Source organism: Mustela putorius, unplaced genomic scaffold (genome assembly GCF_011764305.1).
Source record: "Mustela putorius furo isolate JIRA1106 unplaced genomic scaffold, ASM1176430v1.1 tig00000460_pilon_pilon_pilon, whole genome shotgun sequence".
Taxonomy (NCBI): Eukaryota; Metazoa; Chordata; class Mammalia; order Carnivora; family Mustelidae; genus Mustela; species Mustela putorius.
In genome coordinates, this window is record NW_025421389.1 from 10,078,183 (window position 1) to 10,088,410 (window position 10,228).

Below are 10,228 nucleotides of genomic sequence, written 5' to 3' on the forward strand. Positions count from 1 at the left end.
GAGTTGGGAATGAAGACTCCCACCAGACCACCGCCCCCTGCCAGGCCGGCCTCATCCCCCCCTCCGCCCCCCACTCCTTGAAACATCATAGTGTCCTCTAAAAGACCCAGAACCAAGAACTGTCCCTGTAAATGTCCTGTCCTTAGAAGGCAAATTCCCAGGAACATGGAGAACCTATCTCAAACCCAGGGCCCTGTGGGCCCACCATCTTCCCTGGGGCAATTGTGGGATGACAGCTGGTGCAGAGTTTAAATTTTCAGGGATTTGGACAATCACTCCTTCCCCATTCAGGGACATCACAACAGGACCTTGAAACAGGTCCCAGTGGGAGTTCTTGCACCACCAAATGGGTAACCACTATCACCCAGGGCTTGGGGAAGGAAAGAGACCACTGGACCAGCACCAATGCCTGGGGGGGGGGGGTGTAAAGAAAGAGGTTGTCCTCCTGCTGGAGAGGGAATGAGTGAGGGTGGGCAACAGGGAAATCTACCAGTACTTCCTCCAAGAGTTTCTCTCACCAAATCCTTGACCAGGTGTCATCTAGGACACTGGAAAAGAAGGCCGAGTGTGGGTTGGTGGGGACAAGACCATCAAGCTATGCGTTCCCATTTAGTTCTGAGGAGCCCTGTTTCAGGCACTGGTCCCCAAGACACTCTGTACCTCTCCGTAAAATCCACTTCTCTCTTCTGACAAGGAAGAAATCCAAGTAGACGACGGAAGGCTTTCCTAGTCTCTCCTACAAAGTTTTTCCAAAACCAAAAGGCATCAAGTTGAGTTCGCAAGGAAATAGGATGGGTGGGGGGGTGCAATAATTTGAGGCCTAAAGTGGGGTGGGGTGGAAGAAATTTGAAATTTGGTTAGGGAATGGCTCAAGCAAACAACTCTATTATTGTAGGAAAGAGAATGCTCGGACTGGTCTATCAGTCAAGAGCACTTTTTGCCCATTATCTTCTCCCCGTAAAGGACCTGCTCTTCCAAGAGCCCTGTGGTGCCTTGGAACAGGAAAAATGCCTAGATACCCATAATTCTCCTGGCGCCTCTTCAATTGAGATGCATGGGGCTGAAATTCATTATGTGAATGAGTAAGAGATGGGGGTTTATGCTCTTTAAATGCAAGGGAGTATGTGCATTTGGGAGGATTGTATGTGAGAGAAAGGGGATACAAATTTACAAAGGCCCTGTGTGTTTGAGTGTTTCAAGAGGGCCTATAATTAAAGGAAAACTCAAACAAACCAAAGGCAATCATAAGTCACTTATTTAGAGCAAGCAATTGCTTTCGTACACCCAGCAGTTTTAATGATGGGTTACAAGGTTTCTAAAGACATTTTACTTTCACTGTGGTGGATTGGGTTTGGTAAGGACTGTGACACAGCAATCAAGATGGCAGGCTCAAGGAGAGGAAGCTCTTCTCCACCTGTGTGTCTTGTTTCCCCTCCCATTCGTGGCCCAGCTGTTCTCGCCACTGGGCAGAGAAGCCAGCCATGTGGACTTTCTCAAAGGCATGGGCATGCACTGAGGCCTTACTCTGTGCTGAGCCCAAAACAAGAATTTTATGTGCATTATCTTATCTCATGCTTGTCTCTCCCCTCTTGGAGGCTATGATTCTGTGCAGTCACTTCTGTCAGGGTTCCTAACCAGGATCTGCATAACTAGGGGTACGGTGGAGTAGATTACAAAGAGCATTCAAGGAGAAGTCAGAACTCAGCATCAACCCTCCATTTCCATCACTAATCTGATATTCTGACTCTTAATTTTCTCATCTGTCAAAAGAGGAGGGATTATCCTAAATCAGAGGTCTTCTTTCAGAAGACTGAATTATAAATTTCTTGTCTCTATGATATCTAAGATCACTTCCAGATCAAATATTACATGACTGTTTGAAGCCTATGGATGATCAAGAGCCTAGCCTCAGAGGGCCCACATGTGCATCCTTGCTCCACCCATCTCAGTTGTGCAATCTTGGGTAAGTGACTGTCCCTCCCTAAACCTCAGCATCTTTATTACAATTAGGATAATAATACTATATTTCTCCTATAGTTACTATGAAGATTAAATAAGTTAATGCTTTAAAAGTGCTCAGACATGCTTAGTACATAAAAATGTTTCTTGGAGCATCTGGGTGGCTCAGTTGCTTGAGTGTCTGACTCTTGGTTTCAGCTCAGATCATGAACTAAGGGTCCTGGGATTGAGCCCCACATGGTCTCCATGCTCAGCAGGAAGTTGGCTTCCCCTCTTTTTCTCCCTCTGCCCTTCCCCCGTTCATGCACTCTCTCTCTAAAATAAATAAATCTTTTTTAAAATGTTCCTTAAATGTGGCACCTGGGTGGCTCAGTGGCTTAAAGCCTCTGCCTTCAGCTCAGGTCATGATCCCAGGGTCCTGGGATCAAGCCCCTCATCAGGCTCTCTGCTCAGCGGGGAGCCTGCTTCCCCATCTCTCTCTCTCTGCCTGCCTTTCTGCCTTTCTGTCAAATAAATAAATTAAATCTTTTTTTAAAAGTTCCTTTTAAATGTTATCTAATAGTTAATATCCTTATTAACTATTATTATTATAAATATTAATATTATTACCAAGCCTTACTTGGCCCTCCAAGATGACTGTCATCATCACTTTCTGAAGCCTCTGGTATTGCTAACGGGCAAGGGATGGAAGTGAATGGAAACAACCTTTCCCAACCCTGCTCAGAAATTTCCAATGTCACTTTGGCCACCCCACTTCCATATTAGGACTCTGATGCTGCCACCCTCTTGCTTTTCCCTGTCCTCCACCATCTTAAGATCTTTGGAAAATAATTTCAACTCCTTCTCCAGGAGAAAGACTGGGGACCTCATCCATGCTGTCAAATATGAATACCTCAGCTTTGCCAACTAGGCAGACCTCCTTGTGCCCTTTCAGTCTCCACCCAGGTTTGCCACCTCTTCAGAGAGACCTTCCTAGGCCACCTGACCTAGGAAGCCCCAAATCACGACCATGATTCCATATTTTATTTTCTCCATAGCATGTACTTCTATTTAAACCTGCTTTGTTCACTTGGATGTTTACTTTTTTATTAACTATCCTCCCCCACAACCTAAGTAGAATGAGAGTGAAACTGTATTTGTCCCACTCTCTGTTATGTCTCCCAGGGACTGGTTCAGTGCTTGGCAAATGGGAGCTATTCATTTATGGTGGATAAAGAAATTGACTCAACCCTAGTCCCTGCTTGGTCACTCACGGTCTACGAAACTCTGGATGAGATACTTCATCTCTGAAATGGGGAGGGTAAGACGAAATTTTAGGAGAGTTTGGAGTACCTGAAACACTGCTCCCATAGTTATTAACTCTCTTCACCTCTAATGGAAACCTTCACCCTGTGCCCTAGTCACCTAACCCACTCATTTCCTGGTTGAGGCAGATGAGGGCAAGAGAGATAGTTACTTGTCTAAGGCTACCTGGCCAGCTGCTTTGCTCAAGTCATAAACTCATTTCTCTTCATCCCCTTACACAAAAATATGGCTCTAGCTAAATTAGCTAGCTTGCCTTCTTTTGACCAGAAGCTGTGGTTTCAACATGCATAACTTCATGTAAACCATTTCTTCCATCTAGGATGTCTTCTCAGTCTCTTTGGAGCCTATGTATTTCACTCTCACCTCATCCAGGAAACCACTTAATTTAACTCAAACCACACAGTTTTGCTCCTTGTTTCTCAGTTCCTACAGTGTATGCTTATTCCATTTCTAGCATTTCTATTCGAACTTGTCTTTTGCTAATCAAATGTCAAATCCTTTTCTTGGACTGGGCTATGGCCACACAGGACTAGATTAGAAACTCACCAAAACCAGGGCTTCCTTTACTTTTATGTCAGCCTCCATGACAGTCCCCAGAAGAGGTGTTGACTGCTGGCTGAGTCAAGTGGGTGCAGAAGAAAAGGTTCCAGTAAGAAAATCAGCCCAAAGAGATGATGCATGGAGGCATCTACAGAGGAGGCAGCTACAAGGATTCGTTTTGGAGACTTAGACTTCACTTCTTTCAGATTGTGATTATTCAATGTGAGGACCTGCCTACCTGGAAAATCAAGCATCCTGGACTCTCTCTCCAAATGGGTGGAAAAAATCAAGGAGAAAGAGAGTGGGTAGGCAGAGAAATAAGAAACAAGCTCTATGGTCTAGGCAATATTCTAATGGGGAGGGGAGGGACTGAAGGAAGTCTTCCCATTCCTCAGATCAGACAGTATTAATTCATTGGTTTATCATGTTAGGATTCAGATTAGGTTGTCTCAGAAAATAAATTTAAGAACTTACTATTTTGGATGCTTTATGTCTTCAACATTCTTTGTCACAGATCTCTAAAAGCCCCAGATGTGTCTGAGTGTTCTTCGTGGAAACTGTGCCACAGAGATGGGCAAAGCATACCACATCTAGAAAAGGCATGGGTTCAAGGAAGCTTCTTGGAAGACTTGGGGAGTGTTGACCTACTGAGCTGCATCATCCGGGCTTCCACCAGTGCTGAATTCCTTGGCCAGTCTTCTCCCAGATGTGGAGACAGCTGAAGCAGCTGGAGATTCATCTGAGGCCCCATGAATTATAACCCTGGGCCTGGGTCCATTCTTCTTTGCTCAGAGGAAATGTTTAACTCTATTTTTCCCCTCTCAGCCACCCACTCTGATTTGTTCTCTGGAGCCAAGTATTTCATAGAAGGCCCTCTGGTACGTAAGTCCTGTATTTGTTCTCTTGGACACTAGGAAATTAGAACAAAGGATCCTGACTTGGCTTGGGGAAACTCATCAAAACATGGTTTCAGTTTGCCTCTTGCTTATACCCTGAATCCCTCCTTATACAGTTTTAAATAACAGACACTACCCTTAGATCCCAGACTTCCCAATTTAACAATTCATTCTATAGATTTAAACACACACACACACACACACACACACACACACATATAAATTACTTTGGAGTTTTTGGGTCTTGAGGACAGAGCTAGCATTCAGGTTGGTGGAGAAGGAATATCTAGACTAGGGGAGAAGAAATCAATACTAAATCCTTCACTCTTGTCTGGGGTTTAGAGAGCAGTTTTATCTGCCAGTCTTCTATCCCCTTTGCTCCTCCCAGTACACCCTTTTCCCATCACCATCAGCATGCAGAATAGTAGCTTCAAGATGTGAGCTTGAACTCAAGCTTCAGGCCATGTACCAGCATCAGTAGTAACGAACCCTGTCCACCTTTCAGAAGGTCAGACAAGTCTCCAAAATAAAACACATCATTCCTCCAGGAGGCTGTGTTTTCATCCATCAGTGTGTTCTTTTTAATAAAAGTACTTGAGGGGCACCTGGGTGACTCTGTTGGTCGAGCATAGAACTCTTGCTTGAAAGAGATCTCGGGATCGAGGAATCAAGCCCTGAGACGGGGTATGTGCTCAGCACACAGTCTGTTTGAGATTCTCTCTCTCTGCCCGTCCCCTCCACCTCAAATAAATAAACAAATCTAGGGGTATCTGGGTGGCTCAGTCTGTTGAGCCTCCAACTTTTGATTTTGACTCAGGAGCCCCACAGCAGGCTACATGCTAAGCATGGAGCCTGTGTAGGATTCTCTCTCCCTCTTCCTCTGCCCCTCTCCTTTCTCGTGCTCGCTCTCTCTCTCTCTCCATCTCATTCTCTCTCTCTCTCTCTCTCTCTCTCTCTCAAAAATTAATTAATTAATTGATTAATTAAATCTTTTAAAAATAAAAATACTTGATATACACGAAAGAGTATATGGTTTGTAAAATGAGTTCCTATATATTGCTTGACTTTATCCTCACAGAAACACTTGGGGAGAGAGAATGGTGGTACAGGAATTATTAACATCTCTGCTTTGGGCAAGTAAAACAGAGATTTTAAAAGGGTTAAGGGAATAAGCAAAGGTCATCTGGTTAGTGAGTAGACAAAGGAAGACTGAAACACTCATCTGGTTTTAAGTCCTAGCCCAGCCTGTTTATTCTGTACCTCAGCCAGCGGTCTCTCTTCCAGCAAGACCTGCCATCTGCGTGTGTGCCTAGGACCCTCCTTGTCCCCATCGTGGCCACGCCCTCCTGTCCCACCATAGACTCCCACCACGCGCAGCTCTCTCCGCATCTTCCTCCCATATACACACTCCTCACACTCCTGGACCACATGCTCACAAGCTAGTTTAAATGGGATTTACTAGAACACAGTGACTTGCCTGGAAGCCGAACCCTACTCTGGATCAACAACTGACTTGATGGTCCCAGTGTGACTGGTCTACTGTCTTTGGAGCCTTTACAAAAAGCCACAGCAAACTCTCATAACAGAGGAGTATTATTTAATTTGTCTTACGAGAACATTTTTTTTCTCTTGTATTTATCTTTACTTCCTCCCCTTCCCGCTGTGGCACGAAGGGGACTCAACTCACTGGAAGTCAGCAGACATCATAGTTTGCTCTGATGTTCTTCTTAACCATTTAGAGGCTGTGGAGACATCATAAATACTGTGAAACCTCATCCGTGAAAAATACCCAGGCATGTACATACACTCAAAATTTGGCCCATAAGTTTGGGAGATCTGTACTCCCAGAAGCCCATTCCCCAGCCCATGAACTGTGCAGCCAAGTCCTACCCATGCCCAAACAGGAAGCAACCTGTCCTCACACATGCTGTTAAAATACTTGAAAATCAGATATGGCTGTCCAGGACCTGAGCCTAAAACACCAGCCCTTCTACGGCTGAGAGATCAGGAGCGTGGAACAGTCAAGCCGGCTGCCCAGAATTGCAGATCTTCAAGCCAGGGCTCAGCCCCAGCTCTGTCTGATGTTGGATTATTTGGGGATGCTGGTTAAATGAGCCGGTCTCTGGGAACTTTGAATTCCTCACTCATGAAAGAGCAAGAATATTCTTACCATCACCAGTAAGAACACAATGAGCCCACAGAGTAAGTAGCGTTATTTGGGACTCTTGTAATTAAAAAGTATGACACAGTTCTCACTTCCGGAGTTTGTAATTTATTTGATTTGTTCTGCCAAAAAAAAAAAAAAAAAACCTGAGGTGAGCTGCAGGCTCCTGCTCTCTACGTATAGGTACAATTAGGGGGTAGGCACATAGCCTGTGGAAATCCAGGGCAGCCAACCTTTCCTGTCGGCACCATGGTCCTCCACTCTTGTCTCCTCCAAGCATTCTTGCCCCATCTGCTCCACCTGCTACACTCCCTTCCCTACCCCACCCCAGCTCCACCCTGCTTTCTGCTCCCTCTCTAATTCGTCTCATAGATCCTCACTTCCCTTCCTCAAAATTTGTTGCTGCCTGCAGCTTAATTTATACTCAGGTGAAACACAACTGATAACATCTTTAAAATGCTCCTCATTCACATATATTTACACTTAAAAATCATCAGAGTCTTTCTCAAAACACAGTTCTGATGGTGGAATTTCAGACAGGACCAACAAGGCAGGGTCTTGAAGAGGGGTAAAGGGAGAAAGGAATCTCACAAAGACCTTCCCAGGCAAGGTCACCGTTAAGGTTTTGAGGGTTGTACATAGCCCAGCACTAGGGGGCACAATTCTCATATACAAGAAACAAACCACCTGCATAGAAATGGATTCCATTTCTTCACCCTACACTCACTCATCATACTTATTCCTGGACCCAACAGTTTGGAAGGCTTCTTACTAAATCTCCCAGGATGGGAGGACTTCCACTTAGTAAGCTACTGCCCTCAAATTTTTTATCTGGCTTTTCATTTACAAACGCCTTGTGGAATTGCTACCTCATCTCTCCCTATTTCCTATGAAGCTAGTCAATGCTCACTACCTCATGTCAGGCTTCAAGCCTCTGTTTCACTCTGGAAGTGCAGTGGGCAGACAATGGGTAAAGAACAATGGATGTCATCATGGGCAGCTCTCTCACCGAGGTGAGAGCAGCGAGCCCGAGCCCGGAATGACAGAGATTTCCAACTGAGAGTCCACAACCTAATATGCATGAGGCTTATAGATGCCAGTTTTCTCTGATCCTCAAGAGCATCAGAAACTAAAGGGCAGAAAACTCTGGTATTTAACTACAGTAGAACATAAAACTAGACCTTAACCCAGATTAGTGGGTTCCAGCTGTGTGGGCTCAGACCTACCTCCCACCTGCGTGTGGGTCTAAGAGCAGAGCCCAAGGCATCCAGCAGACCCCACTCTTCTCCCACATTGGGTGCCAGTGCTCTGCTGAGAAGCCAGATGTTATCTCCTTCATGAACGTTTGCTGCTCTTCACCTGCCCTTGCTTCCTCCTTCCTGCACCTCCATGCAGTCTCCCTCATCACTGCGGACATCACACAAGAGGTGATGGGACGTGATGATGTCATTTCCTGCCAACCTGACGGGAGCAGCTCCTCAGTTTGTCCAATACTTTCAAGCTGTGGTTGACGAGACTTCAAATATTAAGTTACTCTAAGTGACTTTCTCCCCTCCTTCTCTCCCAGCTACCCAGGAATCTCCTCCTTCCCCTCAGGACACCCCATCCGGACACTGCGAATCAGCCAACAGACCAACTGGAAGACACAGAGCGCCACTGGGTGGGAATCACTGCCTTCCTTTAAGGAAAACCAAGAGGGCTTATGCTTCTGGAAGGGTCCCGGATGTGGGGGAAGAGGAAGCAAGATTAGCGATTGGTCAGGCAGATTTCACTGGACTCTTGGAAGCATGCAAAGAGAGAAGCGGAGAAGAATAGAAAGAGTAGAAATTTGAAAGAAGTAGAAGGGTAGAAATTTGAAAGAAAACCGCTTATTTCACATACATTCACCCAGCAGAGTGCATTCTTACAGCGTCAACTACCCGTCTCAGTATTTGACTCCCAACTGGCAACTCCTCGTCCTCGTCACTGCTGAGCTTCTGTGATATCCCAGTGAGGCTCCAGCAGGCCCAAAACTAAACTGATTAGACCCTCCTCTCCACATGCCCTGCACAACATACACGGACGTGCACACCTTCTTCTTCCTGTTTTCCCCAACTTGGCCAACGGCATCTCTATCCATCTCACCCCTCAACTAGTCAGCCTTATCTTCTCCCCACCCTGGCATCTGCACCGCCCCTATTACTCCCCGACAGGGCAAACTCAGAGCAGTCCCCGTGTGTTCCTCTCCGTCACCACCACTTACTTAGTGCAGGCCCACACCATTTCTGGAAAGCTTGTCCCGATGGGTCTCCATCTTTCCAATCCCTCTCTTCATGTGGTGCTCAGTCTACATAATCGCTAGAGCAGTTCTTCTAGAAGATAAATGAAGTCATGTTACTTTCCTGCTTTAAGTCTTTAGGGAGTCTTCATCACCTCTGGAAGAAAGCTCCCCCGGGGGGACAAACACACGCCCTCCTCACACGCCAGCCCAGTTGATTCTTCCAGCTTCATTGCCTGCCACTCCTGGGCAGCACCTTACACTACAAACCTGCAAGACTCACTTTCCCAAATGCGAGATTTCGTGTGTGTGTGTGTGTGTGTGTGTGTGTGTGTGTGTTTAGAGAAAGACTTCAAGCATGGCTTGAAGCTCTGCCGCCATTGTAAAAAAACAAAGTAACAATCCAGACCAGGAAGTTCATGGCCAACTGACTGCTTCAGTAGAAACAAATGCTCATTGGGGTTCATCACCCCAGAAAGGCAACAGTACCTAAGACAGAAATTTGGGGCAAACCAGCCAAAATGTACAAGACCACCCAGATATCATCTTTGTATTTGGATTCAGAACCCATTTTGGTGGTGGCAAGACACCTGGCCCTGGCATGGTTTAGGAGTCCCTGGAGTATGTGAAAAAAATGAACCCAAACATAGACTTGCAAGACATGGCCTGGATGAGAAGAAAAAAGACATCAGGAAAACAGTGAAAGGACCACAAGAACAGAATGAAGAGGTTATTCTTCAGAGGGACTGCAAAAGCCAATGTGGGTGCTGGCAGAAAGTGAGCTGGAGATTGGATAGCATGAGTCAAAGTTCTTCAGGGACTTTATCTGTAGTGATTGTGCAGATTTTTCATTAGAGGATTAATAAACTAAGAACTTTAAAAAAGAGGGAGAGAGAACTTGGCTGGGAGTGGGTGACAGATGTCACATAAACCACATGAGTTCAGGTTCTGCTCTGCAGGGGAACAGTGGGATTAGATGTGACACTGGGCTGACAATCCACATTCTAGTCCTGAATCTCTGGGAAAATGATTGCATCGCAGATCTCAATTTCCCTATCTGTAAAGTGAGAAGTTAGAAAAAGGATCTCCTACTCTCCGCCTCTAACG